At 34.9% G+C, this 16,231-nt stretch overlaps 2 long non-coding RNA genes across 7 annotated transcripts in view; one reads left to right on the forward strand and one right to left on the reverse strand.

The window, feature by feature from the left end:
- The window catches only part of LOC105479474 (uncharacterized), an 81,002-nt gene that overhangs the window by 36,386 nt on the left and 28,385 nt on the right, over positions 1 to 16,231 (forward strand). For 5 of the 6 annotated variants that reach the window (XR_011623622.1, XR_011623621.1, XR_011623620.1 and 2 more), the window contains 3 exons: positions 1,111 to 1,236; positions 3,748 to 3,838; positions 14,304 to 14,554. This is a non-coding gene — a long non-coding RNA (uncharacterized lncRNA). The remainder of the gene's footprint in view (positions 1 to 1,110; positions 1,237 to 3,747; positions 3,839 to 14,303; positions 14,555 to 16,231) is intronic. The other variant, XR_011623623.1, reaches the window with a different exon arrangement.
- Positions 1 to 16,231, reverse strand: part of LOC139363373 (uncharacterized) — a 58,772-nt gene that overhangs the window by 11,643 nt on the left and 30,898 nt on the right. The gene's annotated exons all lie outside the window — the stretch shown is intronic.

Raw genomic sequence — 16,231 nt, forward strand, 5'->3', positions numbered from 1 at the left:
TGATTAAGTATCTATAAAGAGCAATACATGATAACTTAAAGTAATGGCACCTCTTCTGTGGAATATTCATTGATCTTTGGAAGAAATAGTAGCAATTTTACAAAAGAAAATAAAATTACTAAATCTATTGTGCCTGCTCTCTCTTGCATGCACTCTCTATCTTAAATATAATGCCTTATTTTGGTCTTGCTATAGTCACAGTGTTTTAGGAAATGGTAGAAGTTCTAGAAGAGAGACAGAAAAAAGACTGAACGCATAAATATTTGTGTGCAAGTAAAATATTATATATAATACATACTAATATATAATAAATTAAAGGTTACTAAGTATGAAGCTACATAAAAAGATTATTTGCATGTATTTATGAAGAAGGGTGTTTCAGTAGTAATTTTTTAAAAATTTGCTTCAGGGCTGGGCGTGGTGGCTTACACCTGTAATCCAACACTTTGGGAGGCCAAGGCGGGTGGATCACGAGGTCAGGGGATCGAGACCATCCTGGCTAATGTGGAGAAACCCTGTTTCTATTAAAAATACAAAAAATTAGCTAGGCGTGGTGGCGGGCACCTGTAGTCCCAGCTACTCAGGAGGCTGAGGCAGGAGCATGGTGTGAACCCAGAAGGCAGAGCTTGCAGTGAGCCGAGATCGTGCCACTGCACTCTAGCCTGGGCAACAGAGCAAGACTCCATCTCAAAAAAAAAAAAAAAATTGCTTCAGCACAAATCAAAAGTAATGGATTTTACTTAAATCAAAAGATTTAAGATCTGGAAGAGGCATCAGTCATACTCATATTGTTTAGTTATGGTAATTGTCTAAAATAACTATTTGAATGTTTCCTGAAATTAAAAATTTTTATAATTCAATTTATGTGATTGTGATTAAGTTCCACATCTTTGTTTATTCATATATGATGAATAATATCAATACTTGGCATAGTTTACAAACATCAAAAATAACCCTGAAAAATTAAAGGAAAAAAGAAATGTATTATAAAGATATGAGAGCTTCTGGTTAGGATGTATAAAGTCGAGAGACCACTGCTCTCACCCTAACAAAGGAAACAAGCCAGAGAAGTTATAAAGTTATGATTTTCTTTTTGTTTTTTTGCATTAGATTGCTAAAGACAAAAACACAATCCAAATAAATTAAATTCCAGAAAGAGAAAAGCCCTTTCTATGAGAGAAAAACCCAAAATCTGTGGGCATGTAAGGAGAAAGAGCAAACCTGCTATAGACAGAGGTAAGGAGAAACTAGCCAAAATTTTAATAAAATTTTAATAACTATGTGTGGCTAGCCTGATGTATGAGATTCCAAGGAGGTCTGTGAGAGTGCACTTCCACACCCAGTTGCCAATCTTAATTTCACAATGCCTTCACTGAACACATGCGGTAGCTTGCAGAAGAATAGGAGTACAGCAGGAGGGCAGAGAGAGCTTACTGCACCTCAGGCCCTTAATGACTGCACAACAGTGCTTCTCTAATGCCTGGGAACAGGAAAAGAAGGTTGAAAGATATTTCCTCTAAAGTGGATCAATTACGCAGAAACCAAAAGCTGGAGGCACAATAGTTGAACTGAGAAATATCAGCCACAAGTCATTCAGAGCCTTACTTGAGTGCAAGATAGTAGCATGCCAAAACCTAAGGGCAAAGCAGCAAAGTATGAATAGATTTTGTGAGTTTTAGGAAGTCAGAAGCAGAGGTAAAGAGACAAAAGACCACCACAGGAACCCCCAAATCTGGGTAATATAGTCACAGGGATGTAAAACATAAAGACATTTCCATAATTGTACAGTGCCCAGATAAACTAGTTCCAATGCTGCCTGTAAAACATTTGAAACATATGGTGAGTTAACAGATCTAACAAAAGCTACAACAAACCTCAGACCCGGCTCAATTATATATCAGATTGCTTTAGCTTCATCACTTGCAGCCAGTCACAAGAACAGACATTTCTTTTTCTTGAATAAATAATGTATATGGTACTTTTACACACAATTTCTGGCATAAAAAATTGTGTGGTATAAAGCAGAGTGATATGACCCATAATCAATTCAATAAATAATTAATAGAAGTAGACCCAAATGTGACCACAATATTAGAATTAGTAAATAAAACATCTTATATAAAATGTTAAATTTTTTTTAGGAAAAACTAATGGAAAACATGGTTCACATGTGGGAACAGATGCCAGATTTCATTTTAGTAGAGTACTGGAAACATAAAAACAAAGAAAAATTCTAGGATTTGGAAACCCAGTAGCATAAATGAAGAATTTGTTTGATTTGTTTTACAGCAGCCTAGGAAACGCAAAAGAAAGGATTAAGTGAATTGGAATTACCTAAACTAAAATGAAAAAAGAAAAAAAAATTAGGAACTGAGAAAAGCAACCAACCCCCCGTCTGTGGCACTGTATCAAATGGTCAAAGTATGTGTGTTGTATTACTAAAAGTAGAACAGAAATAAAATGGAGCCAAAGAAATAATTTGAAGAGACATTGGCCAAGAAACATCCAAAACTGATGGAAGTTATCAACCCACAGATCCAAAACCAAATAGGTAGTGAACCTCAAACCGTATAATTACAAAGTCAAGCTTCAAGAAACCTAAGATAAAAAGAAACTCTCAAAAGCAGCCATCACACACATACATATGCACATAACACAACACACACACATACACACTACATTTAGAAGAAAAAGAAAAACAAGAATATTGCAGACTTCTCAACAGAAACAATGGAAGTTAACCGACAATGGCATGACATCTTTAAAATGCTGAAAGAAAGAATTACACTATCAATTTCGAATTCTGTACCCCATAACAACATTCTTCCAAAATTAAGGTGAAATAGAGATATTTTAAGACAGATACATCTTGAGAGAATTTGACTTTAGAAGACATTCACTTAAGGAAATGTTGAAAGAAGTTTTTTGGGTATATCCGACAATATCTAGTAAAAAAATACATTACACATCTCAGGCCATATGGTTGTCTGGTGTTCCATATTGAGATGTTCAATTTCTACGAAGTGTCTCTAGCAAACCATGAGCTATTTTCAAAAGAAGAATAGTATACTGATGAAGCAGTCATGACTTTTCTCCAGCCTCTCTGTTGTGATTTTATTTTCTATTAGACCTTACCACAAGCTTCATGTCTCATCCTGCTCCTCCATAAAAAAATTTAAGAATTATTGGATCCATTGTAAGAGTTAAATGAGGGAGGTGCTCATAGGAAGCCTGAACTAGCTGAAGCCTCTTTTCCTCCCTCTGAAGCATATTACTTGTGAAGACACCTCAAACTATATCATAAAAATTATAGTCGAAGTAAATAAAATGTGTATGATGAGTTATAGTACACTCTGAAATTATATAGTAATTCATTTACTAAACATCATGTTCCAGTAATTCATTCCTGACTGTCAAACTACCCCAAAGCTTAATGGTTTAAAACAGCAACAGTCATTTGTTTTACTGACAAATCTGCAATTTACACAGGGCATGACAGGGGAAGTGCATTTGTTTTCCACAGAATGTCAGCTGAAGTAGCTTGAGTAGTGCTAAATAATTCACTGTTCAGTCACATAAGTGGCAAGTTGGTGATAGCTGTTGGCTGGGACTTAGCTGAGATGGTTGGTTTGGGACTCTTCAGTTTTTCTCACGTGGGCTTCTTGGGCTTCCAGACAGCATGGTTGCTCAGTTTTAAGAGCAAAATTTCCTATAATACAGTACATAGAACCTGCTAATCTCTTACAGCATGACCCAAGAAGCTGCCACAGCATCACTTCCACTGTGTTCCATCACTCCAAACGGTCACCAGCCCCTCTTTCTCAAGTCAAGGGACAAGGTAAAGACTCTACCTTTTAATGAGACAAGTGTCACAGAAATTTGTGTTTCTCTTTAATCCACCACACATCCTTTACCCCCTTTACATTTTCATAGCCTTTGACAGTCTAAAAAACACTTTCCTACACATTTCTCGTTTGCTCTTCATAACTACTATTCACATAAAAAGGGTAGAAATATATATCCCCAGTATACATAAAAAAACTGAGGTTCACAGACATTAAGTGACTGTCTCAGCTTATCCTATGAAGTAAAGACCCGACCGTAAGTTTTCTGATTCTAAATCTAGATTTATTATTATCTTCATTATGGTGTGTAAATTAATTGTATTTCAGCCTCAATATGTAGTAGGAAACCTACACATATACTTTTTATGGATAATAGATTTGTCATCCAATGACAGAATCATGTCTCTGCAAAATTTGATAAGAATGCCTCAACCTCATGATTGGAATCAAGGGATCTAAAGACACCCTTGCCACAAACCATCTCACCCAGTTTCATAGAGTTTGGGTATGTTGTTCAACCTGTCACAAATACACCATATCATTCCCTTTTTCAAGCTAAACCTCTAATTACCTCAGCTGGAGTTTCTGTATCCCTTCTCTGGATTATTTTTCTGCATTACTTATTGCACTAACACTCTTGACATTTATCATACACTATCTCATGTAACATATTTGAATATCTCTTGTCTCCACAATTTAAGATCCTGGAGGCTGTGAGCAGAGGCTCTGAGACAGTGAATCATATTTCCTTTTCTTTTCCTACAGGGCTCAGCATGGTAGTTTATACATGGAAATTGCTCAATGAATATCTGTTTGAAGAAACAGATAAGCAGTTTCAAGAGAGTGTGGTAGACATTGTTCAGATTTGTCAAAACTCCTTTGTTTTATTAGTTCTAAAATAATCTTTCTCAAGCTTCACTAGGCAAAGCCTGTTCTTGGTTGACTACACAGCATATTCATCCCAATGACAACTTTCAAATTTGGATAGACTTTATTCAAATACCATTTCAGTTTTGAAACTAAGATTAAGTAATAAGCAACCATTGAATAGAAACAGATGACCAAAGAGCCATCTAAAAATGCATCTTTATTTTGCTTTAATGGAAAACAAATTAAGATTAACCTTTCATGACCAAAATAAAGCTTATTTTCAGTTTAAAAAACTTATTGGTTGATTATGTGGAAATAACTTCTATAAATAGATTTTTTTTTTCTGATTTCCTCTGACATACAAAAATTAGAGCTATAGAAAACCATGTTTTTAAGCTGAAAACATTTTTTTAAAATCTAGGAGAACAGGTCCAGGACAGAAATGGATCATCTAGCATTGCATTAATTAAGGCAACACTAGTTACAGTAACAATAAACCACCAGATCTTAATGGCAAAACATCAGTTTATTTCTCACTTATCTAACAGTCTAATATGGATGTTTCTAGTGAGGCATTGATGGAGGGACTCAGCCGCCTTCTACCAGTGATTCAACTATGACTTTCTAGGTTAATCCAGAAATCAAAAACAGAAACAAAGAAGATTGTATAAGGAAATAAAATTCAGTCTCAAAAAAATGAGTTGTTACTCCTTTTGTCCTTTTAAACCATTAATAATAAACTAACAGCTGAACATTAACCACTAGAGCTCTAAAATGAAAGACTTTGAATGAAATGTAAAACAATTCATGAATATTGCTAGTAGCTTAGATCATACCTTACTCTCTGTCCATGTAATTGTTTTTGCCTCTTTGCCTTGACAAAACTTACAACTCTGCTAACTGATTTTGTTTCTCTTTTGTCTTCTCAAATGCGGAACTAAGATTTTCTTTTGAAATAAATTTTATTACTTTCTATAAAGATAGTCCTATTCTGCTGAATTAAAGATTTGATTTAATACTTCTACTTAAATCTTGCAGTTTTCAAAACATGGTGTATCCCCTGTGAAAAGTAACTCTGAATTTACTTTGTCATCAGTCACTCAAGTAACTTCATTTAAACTTAATGCTTATGATTTTAATTACCCAGTAAATAGATACCATAAACAGATACCATTATATCATCACATAAACTATGTAACGGAGATTTTCAGTCAAGGTAGTGCCATCAGTTCATGCTTTGATGCATCCCTCTGCTCCAAATATGTGCCAATAACATGTTGAAAATTTTTTTAAAGAAAACCAAACACTAAGTCCAAGATTAAAAAATATGATAAACAATTCTGTGACTCAGAAACAGCAGAAATAAAAATAGATGAACCGGAATAAGTTACAAATCTGGTAGAGTCCTAGTTTAGAAGCAGGCAACACTGAGCAGGCGCTTGCTGTTCTGGTTCAAAGCAGAGATTTGAACCAGGTATCAATTGAAGTTAGCGGCTATGGTGAGTCTGCCCTCCTCTCTGATCAAAAGTGACTCAGAACATACTACTGATAATTAACAGTGGCTAAGCGTTACAGGAAGCTGCGAATGTAGGGATGCTGAAGGAGGAAAGGATCTCCTGACTACACAAACAACTCTCCTGGTTTGATGATTGGATTAGCAAGAATCCTATAGTCATCAAGAAGGAAAGCCTCATCAGACGAAACTGCCATTGTAAGACTAGTTTCTATACTGCAGTGCTGAGACCTACTAGTGATAACTATGAAACAGCTAGACAGGAGAGAGGAAAGACACTGGAAGAGAGAAAAAGGGAAGAATAATACTTAACAAACAAAACACTTCTCAAAATGAGCCCATATTTCAAAGTTCTAAAACCCACAAGGAACTTCAATTCTAGGGAAGATGGCCCTCCAGATGAAATTAATGTTGTACAACAGTCTGAAAAAGAGTTGTTTTAAAGTATGTTTAAAGTGTTCAGAACTTTAAAATGAAAATCCGTAACTCATTTAAAGTAGGGGTGTGCAAAGTTTTTTGGAAAGTGCTAGGAGGTACTTTTTGTCTTTGCTGGCCACGCAGTCTTTTTTTTACTACTCAGCTGTGCTATTATAGCAAGAAAGCAGCCATAGACATAAAGGTGCTCCTCAATCTATGATGTGGTTATGTCTTGATAAATCCATCATAGACTGAAAAAAGCTTAAGTCAAAATGGATTTAATATACCTAGCCCACCAAACATGATAACTTAGCTTACTCTATCATAAACATACTCAGAAAACTTAAACATTAGCCTACAGTTGGAAATTATCTAACACAAAGCCTATTTTATAATAAAGTGTTAAATAGCTCATGTGGTTTATTGAATACTGTACTGAAAGATAAAAACAGAAGAGTTATATGGGTACTTAACCATTAATATATACATAGCTGGAAGCACTATTGGAAAGTCAAAAAACTATAAATTGAACCATAGTAAGTTGGGGACACTCTGTACATAAATGAATAGGCCATGTGTGTGTTTCAATAAACCTTTACTTATAGAAACTAGCAGTGACCCAGATATAGACCATGGGCCACAGTTTGCAGGCCCCTAATGTAAAGAGTCATTAAATTATGAAACAAAATTAGGCAGAAATGTCATAGGAACTGGAGATATGAAAAAAGATTATAATCTTCAAATTTAAAATGTGCCCATGAATATAAAAACACAATCAAGAAGAAAACTGATAAATTATTTATTTTAAGCAAAGAAAAAAAAGAGAGAGAGATAGTTAAAACCCATTAATGTTTTCTTGAATTTGGGTACAAGATTAAAATATTACATACGTTTAGACTTTGTTTAAAAAAGTGAAATACAATAATCCTGCAGTATTTGTGAGGGATTAGTGCCAGGATTTCCTGTGGATACCAAAACCCATTGATGTTCAAGTCTCTGACGTAAAACAGTGTAGTATTTACATATAACCTATGAACATCCTTCTGTATACTTTAAATCGTCTCTAGATAACTTGTAATATTTCATACAATGTAAGTGCTATGTAAATCCTTGTACTCTATTGTTTTGGAGAATAACGACAAGAAAACCTCTGCAAATGTTCAGTACAGATGTATTTTTTTTTTCAAATATTTTCAATTCATGCTTGGTTGAATCCACAGATGCAGAACTCACAGATATGGAGGCCAACTGTGTAGTTAAATAGATAGGTTTAACGTATATTAAAGAACAACCATTAAAAGCATAAGAATATATTGTACTGTTTTCAACCCAACAGAGGGGAGTCAAGGTAGTCAATAGGACTATACACAAACATCCTTTTCTACCTGGGCACATAGAGCATTGCATTTCCTTGCCCATTTGAATTTAGGTATTCAGGTAACTATAATACTTTAATTTAGTGGCCAAGTAACTACTTGTAGTCAATGGAGGTGGAAGTGCCCTGTGTCACTTCTAGACAGAAGCTTGAAGAGCCAGTGGGTGTTTGGCATATTCTCTTTTATTTGCCTTTCTTAGGGAAGTGAGTGTTGAGATGGAGCCTTCATCAGTTTGGGTTTCTGAGAGACTAAATAAGCCAGTGTACAATGATCATGTAAAATGGGTGAGAAATAACCTTGAATTGAAGCCACTGATAGTTTAAGCTTTGTTATTTTAGTATCCCATGCTTTTCCTGTTAGGATTTAAGCAGTCAAATTGAAAACATGAAAGGGGAAATCTAAAGGTAAAGAAGTAGGCTGGCAAAGAGGAAACAATATAGTAGTAAAACTAAACATATCATAAACCCAAGTAGATAAGTAGATTAAATTCATCCATTAAAAGAAAAATTTGTCAGATTAAAATAAAATTAAACATAAACCTCTTAAAACATGTTTCACAAGTGACACATACACAGTACATTAGTTCAGGTTCTCCAAGAAGCAGACACCTAGACAAAATTAGATGTGTAAGAAATTTATTGGAGAAATGTTTATAAAGTAAAAGGGGGAAGAGGGGAAGGAACCTTTCAGCCTGTCATGCAGGTCTGACCCCTGTGAAAGGGAGAGAAAAGGTGGGATTGAATAGGAAGAGTCTTAAACCATGATGCAGTTCCAAGGCATTTTTTCACACTCTAATTGGGAGCCCTTAGGACAAAGTCACCTGGTTGTGGAGTCCCATGTGTTCCAGAAATGGACTTGCATTAGTTCTCCCATCATGCTCAGTTGCTGCTTGAGTAGCCTGTGGGAAATGTGGCCTTAACATGAACACAGTGGCAGACCCAGAAGAACAGCAGCTGAGACACCTGGTTGATTATGCTCCCTAAGTAGGAGATAGGAGCCATGGATTTTCATGTCTACTACAAATACAAAGTTAAATAAAGGGATGAGAAACTTCTATGAAGCAAAACCTAAACAAAAGAAAGTAGTGTAAGAATATTAATATCAAACAAAATAGTTAAAGGCTAAAAGCACTTAAAAAAATAAAGAAAGAAACTAAATAGTGAGGGAACCTGTGTTGGCTTTGGACTGTCATTCTAGTCTGAAACTAGACTTTGGACTGTCATTCTAGTCTGAAACTAGACTTTCCAGAATTCCCGTCTCTGTATGCTTCCAGATTAGGGCTGGCCTCAATAGAAATTTGCATGAAATTTGGAAGGCAGGAGTTAAGTAATAACCATATTTGTGCTCTGCAGCTCAGCTGTTGCAGCACCTGGGGCAGCAGCTGGTCCCAGAGCTCTTCTGACTCTTGCTGGATCTCTTCCCACAGCTTCTGTGACTTCTGCACCAACATGTGCAGCTCTGTGGCAAAGGGCTTCAGCTTCCCCTACAGGTGATTAATATCATCAAATGCGAGGCCTGAAGGCAGTGAGACAGTTTCCAGTGTGTCCTCTGAGTTTTCATTGTCTTCTCACAGCTTCTGGTTTATTCTTGCTCTCCCCATTTCATGTCTACTTTCCTTCCTGTTGACCCTGCTGCCTTCAGATGCAGCTCCAGACAAGAAGCAGCACAGACAGTTTAGCCAGAGCCCGCAGTTGCTTTCGATCCAATCCCTATAATAAATCCCTTCCTCAACATTACTCAAAGTCTTCCTGATTTTCTGATCACACCCTAACCGATAGAAAGAATTATCAAAGACAATTAGACCATGAAAAATAACAAGGAGAAATTCTGCAAGTCACAATCATGGTATAGGAGTTTAACATACTTTTACTAGAAACTGAGGGATTAAGTAGATAACAAATTAGTAAATATCTAAAAAATCAAAACAGCAAATATATAAAATATGCAATATAAACAACATTGATGATATAAGTATGTTATATATATATATATAACCCAGAAAATAGAAAAAGAAAATTTCAGTATACAGGAACAATATTGTTCACAAAGTAGGTTTCAATAAACTGTAAAGAAATTATATTATACACAACATGTTCTTTGATAACAATTATAAATTATGAATAAAAATATAGTAAAATATATACTAGAAACTAAAACTCCTAAATAATCCTTGAATCAAAGAGGAAATAGCAATGGAAATTACAAAATTTTTAGAATGAAATTTTTATGTACTATTAAAAAAAGTGTGTGATAAAGCCAATGTACATTCATAGACTTAAGTGCGTGCATTAAAACAAAACAATATGAAAAAGAATTTCAAAATATCCAGTGTGTTCAATTCAAAAAACTAAAAAAGAACAGCAAAGTAAACATAAAGAAAGTAAAAAAAAAATAATAAAAATGAAAACAAAAAATGTATATATCAAACTTGGCTGGGCATGGTGGCTCATGCCTGTAATCCCAGCACTTTCGGAGGCTGAGGCAGTTGGGTCACGAGGTCAGGAATTCAAGACCTGCCTGGCCAACATGGTAAACCTTGTCTCTACTAAAAATACAAAAATTAGCTGGGCGTGGTGGCACATGCCTGTAATCCCAGCTACTCAGGAGGCTGAGGCAGGAGAATTGCTTGAACCTGGGAGGCAGAGGTTGCAGTGAGCCAAGATCATATCACTGCACTCCAGCCTGGGTGACACAGTGAGACTCCATCTCAGAAAAAAAAAATAAATAAATAAAAATTTAAATAGATATATATGTGTGTGTATATATAAAATACATAATATATGTAATATATACATACTATATATGTGTCATATATACATACTATATATGTACACATATACATATATACATATATACATGTATACACAGAGCAAAACCATATCAGTTATATATGTATATATTATATACAATGCATTTTTATATATATACATATATGTACATATATACATAACTGATATGGTTTTGCTCTGTGTTCCCACTTAAATTTCATCTAGAATTGTAATTGAGGGAGGGATCTGGTGGGAGATGATTGGATTACGGGGGTGGTTTCCCCCATGCTGGGCTTATAATAGTAAGTGAGTTCTCGTGAGGTCTGATGGTTTAAAAGTTGCAGTTTCCCCTGGCTCACTTTCTCTCCTGCTGTTGTGTGAAGAAGATGCGTTGTCTTCCACCTTGACTGTAAGTTTTCTGAGGCCTTCCAAGCCATGCAGAACTGTGAGTCAATTAAACTTCTTTTGTTTATAAATTACCTAGTCTTTATAGCAGGTAGTATCTATAGCAGTGTGAAAACGGACTAATACAAAAGCTAAGAAACAACAGAATGAATCAGGAAAACTAGCTAGAACCTCGGGAATACTATTTAAGAAACAGAGAGAGGTGATATGATAAACTATCTTAGAAATTAAAAGAGTACTAATTGCAGATATTAGAAAGATTTTAAACAGTCATATGATATGCTAGGAAAAATTTTGGGCAAATAAGTTGTGCAACTTTGATGGAATGAATACTATTTAGGAAAATATAAAACACTAAGGGAAACCCAAGATGAAAAGGAGAACCACAATAAAGCAACAAACCTTAATGGAATTATATTGTTAATAGATTATTATTATATTCCCACAAAAGGGCTGAGGCCCAAATTCCATTAGTAGTAATCTTGACTTCAAGGAAAAAATTATTATTGTTTTATATAAACTGTTGTAGAAAACCACAAGAACAATAGCAACAAAACAATAATCAATACCTGGCAAGAAATATACAAGAAAGGATTTCACTTATAAATTGTACATAAGTGTTTCACTTATACATATAGATTCCAAAACATCAAATAAAGTGAAAGCAAATGTAACTAGGCTATCTATTGAAAATAAATATATCATGAATATATCATGAGATTTTATGATGCTGAACCATCTTGGCACCCCTAGGTTCCAAGAGTAACAAGTAAAGGAGAGAAACTGTAGAAGCAACTAGGTTGATGCTGGAAACATATACAAATTTTTTAAAATTACATTTATAATAAAAAAATTTAATAAACTCAAAAGAGAAGGCAATTTCCTTATTCTAACTTAAAAAAATATATTAAAAACCTAAAACAAACATTGTCCTTAATTGTAAAACTTAGGGACATTATTTTAAATCAGAAACAAGATAAAAGAGACAACTATCACCATTTTATTCAACATTTTATTGAAAGTCCTATCCATTGCAATAAGATAAGCAAAAGAAATAAAAGATGCAAGTATTAGAATGAAAGATATGACTATCTTTATTTGCAGATGATATGATTGCATGGAAAAGCCATAGAAATATAAGAAACATTTTAAATATTGAGAAATCAGGGAAGTTTTCTGCTATGTAATCAGCATACAAAATAAATAGCAACTCAATACACTAGCAATAACCAGTAAGACAGATGCTATAGATGCTAGGGTTCTAACAAAATATGGATGGAGAGACTCAATAATATGAAGTAAAAAAAGAATTTCCCCAAAATTTATCTATAAATGCAATATGACTATAGTAAAACTCTCACACATTTTTCAGAAATTTGACATTGTTATCATAAAATTCATTTGGAAAACTAAAGGACCAGGAATAGCCAAGACAACTCTGAAGATGAACATTAAATGGGGATTTGTCCTATAAGATAGCAATTTCTATATTTATAATGATTAAAAAAGTAATGTATTAAGCCAAGGACAGACAAATTGACAAAGAGTACAGAATACAGAGATCAGAAATAGACTCAGATATATCTCAAATAATGTGTAACAGAATTGTCATTACAAATTAGTTGGGAATTATAAATTGTCCAATAAATGATGCAGCAACAATTGTTTTTTCTCGTGGCAGTGAGGGGGAATCAGGTATAAATCCCTACTATACAGGAAAATAAATTTCGGGCTTATTAAATACCTACAAATGAAAAATAAAACTTTTAGAAGAAAAAAAAATTTTAACGTGTTTATGAGTTTAAAGTAGGGGAGAATTTCTTAAATGGGGCTTAATAAGCCAAAACTCTTAATGAAAAAGATTGACAAACATGTCATTAAAATTAAAAGTGAAAACCTTATTTGTGTCTGTATTAGTCCGTTCTCAGACTGCTATAAAGAACTACCTGAGACTAGGTCATCTATGAAGAAAAGAAGTTTAATTGACTCACAGTTCCTCAGGTTTAACAGGAAGTGTGACTGGAGACCTTAGGAAATTTGTAATCATGGCAGAAAGCAAAGGGGAAGCAAGCACCGTCTCACAAGTGGGCAGGAGAGAGAGAGAGAGAGAAGGGGGAAGTGCTACACACGTTTAAATAACCAGATCTTTCATGAGAACTCTATGATTTGACAGCACTAGGGGCTTGGTGCTAAACCATTAGAAACCACCCCCATGATCCAATCCCTTCCCACCAGGCTCCACATTCAACACATGGGAATTACAATTCCACATGAGATTTGGATGGGGACATAGAGCCAAAGCATCTCAGTGTCCCAATATGCCCTGAACAAAATGAAAAGCAGAGAGCAGACACGAATATGAAATTTGCAAAGGCTCTGAGTTATACATTTTAGTTTACATGAAATTATATTATTTTTTATATTTTTAAAATTCAAATCAACAGTTGTATTTGAAGAGTGGACATTGCATCTCAGTGTGACTAGTTTCCTAAGTTTTTTCTAATTTCTAAGCTGAACAAACTTTTATTTTATACGTTTTTTTTTAAAAACTTAGTATCCCACTGAATTTATGTTGAAGATATGTTGTCATTCTTCCAGTGTTGAAAACATGTTTATGGTTTTTTATAAAACTATAAATAAATTCATTTTTATAGTTACCTCAAATAACTTCTGTAGCTTCTGAAGTATTCAGTATGTGTAATTCAAATGAAGGATAATGCTCCAGACTCAGCCCTTTTGTTAAAAACAGTGAGTAGGATATCAGTGACAACCTGCGAGCTCGGTTCCAAGCCAGAATTAAGTGCAAACACAGAACTCTTGCAACAGTTCAGTACGTGTTCTGTGAACTCTGGTTTTGGAGTGGTGTTCTTAGACTCAGGCCTGCTTGAGTGCACTTGTCAGTTACATGTTCTTTCCTCACATTGCTTCTTAATTATTTGGCAAAGACAGTTTTTCCAGGCCAATAGTAAAGATTTCTTTAACTGGGGAACAGTAGTGCTGGAAACACGGGGAGTTTAAATTAATAGCACTGTTACATTCCCATTTTTAGTACCATATGGTTAAAATAAGCTGAAGGGAAAAGCAACATATGGTTTATTTCTTTCCCTAGAAATTTCTATTTAGTAGTGGCATACTTGGAAGCAGTTTGAAATGGAGAGTTCATGTTTGAAGAGCCTGAAAGAAGTTGTTCTATTAAATTCCATTGACAATAAAAGTGCAAAAAGGATCTTGTCAAGTCCCCCCTACCACCACAGTCATCATAAGAATAAACACGGTGTCAGAGAAACTGGGTCATGAAGACAAGGGGATCCTTCAGAGTGGAATGATTCCTAGCACCCTATCACATTGACAAAGGAAAAGGTAAGTGGAAAAAATCCCATCAACACAGTTTCTAAACTTCTACCGGGCTTCAATTAGAATCTGAGTCATAGTGGAATGACTGCATTCAGTTAAGTGATTACAAGAATAAATCATGTTCTCTCCTCTTCAGAATATGCTTTGTTTAGGTTTTATTTTCTTGCCTACATAATTATAGCACCTGTATGCTTTTGCTGCTAATACAAGTTTTGGATTAGGATAGAAGTAAGGAAATTTGCTATTAGTGTGTGTGTGTATGTGCATATGTGTGTGTCTTCACTCATCTGACATTCATCTGACTGTAGAGATAGCATTGTGCAATAGAAATTAAATAGGTTTGGGAAGCAGGTGGACCTAGGTCGAATCCTGTTTCTTCCACTTAGATATTGTATCCTTGACAAGTTACTTAGTTACTTCCTGAATTTGATTTCTTATCTGTAAAATAGAAATTATAATACTTATCAGAGAGTAATTATAAGACATAAGGATTGCTTAAATGTGTCAAGTATGTGGTACATGATAAATAATCATCTTCTCTACTGGGTAGGGTAAGCTAATAATAAGCTGTCAATTTTTCAATATTCTTACAGGTAATTTAAGTCTTTTTGGAAACGCTAGTATCTGAAAGAACTGAAATGTGTCTACAATTGGATATCTAACCTCTTTTAACAAAATTCCTTAAAAAATGATTAACTATTTTGTTCATATTATACTTAAAGTTTATGCTCATTGTAATTATACTTTATTGAAGCAATAAAATCGGTTTAGATATTGTTCATACGAATTTTTACTTAGACATATTTGTATATATCAACAAAATACATATGCACTTCACAAAGATCTTCTGAGTCTCTTGAAATATTGAGCATATTCTTGATTGAAAATATAGGCTGGGCGCAGTGGTTCACGCCTGTAATCCCAGAACTTTGGGAGGCAGAGGTGGGTGGATCAACTGAGGTCAGGAGTTCAAGACCAGCCTGGCCAACATGGTGAAACCCTGTCTCTACTAAAAATACAAAAATTATCTGGGTGTGGTGGTAGGCTCCTGTAATCCCAGTTACTAGGGATGCTGAGGTAGAACTTGAACCTGGGAGGTGGAGGTTGCAGTGAGCCAAGATCGTGCCTTTGCACTTCAGCCTGGGTGACAAGAGTGAAACTCTGTCTCAAACAAAAACAAAACAAAACAAACAAGGAAATCAAGAATATAGCAAATAATAGGTTCTGAGCTTAACTTTCTGAAGATTTAATCTAAGATCCACATATAATAGATTAGAAAATAAGGTCTTCATCAACAGATCAAAGCCTTTGTTTAAGATAAACCCACTTCTTTTATTTATTCAATTATTTTTCCATCTATTCAATCAAGAAATAATTATCGAGAGCCAACCAGATTTTGGCCTGGCACAGTGGCTCCTGCCTATAATCCCAGCACTTTGGGGAGGCCAAGGGCAGATCACCTGAGCTCCGGAGTTCAAGACCAGCCTGGGCAACATAGTGAAACCCTGTCTCTACAAAAAAAAAAAAAAAAAATAGCTGGATGTGGTGGCAGATGCCTGCAGTCCTAGCTACTCAGGTGTCTGAGGCATGAGAATGACTTGAGCCAAGGAGGCAGAAGTTGCAGTGAGTGGAGATCACACCACTGCACTCCAGCCTGGGTGACAGAGCAAGACCCTGTTTCAA

Source organism: Macaca nemestrina, chromosome 5 (assembly GCF_043159975.1).
Source record: "Macaca nemestrina isolate mMacNem1 chromosome 5, mMacNem.hap1, whole genome shotgun sequence".
Lineage (NCBI taxonomy): Eukaryota > Metazoa > Chordata > Mammalia > Primates > Cercopithecidae > Macaca > Macaca nemestrina.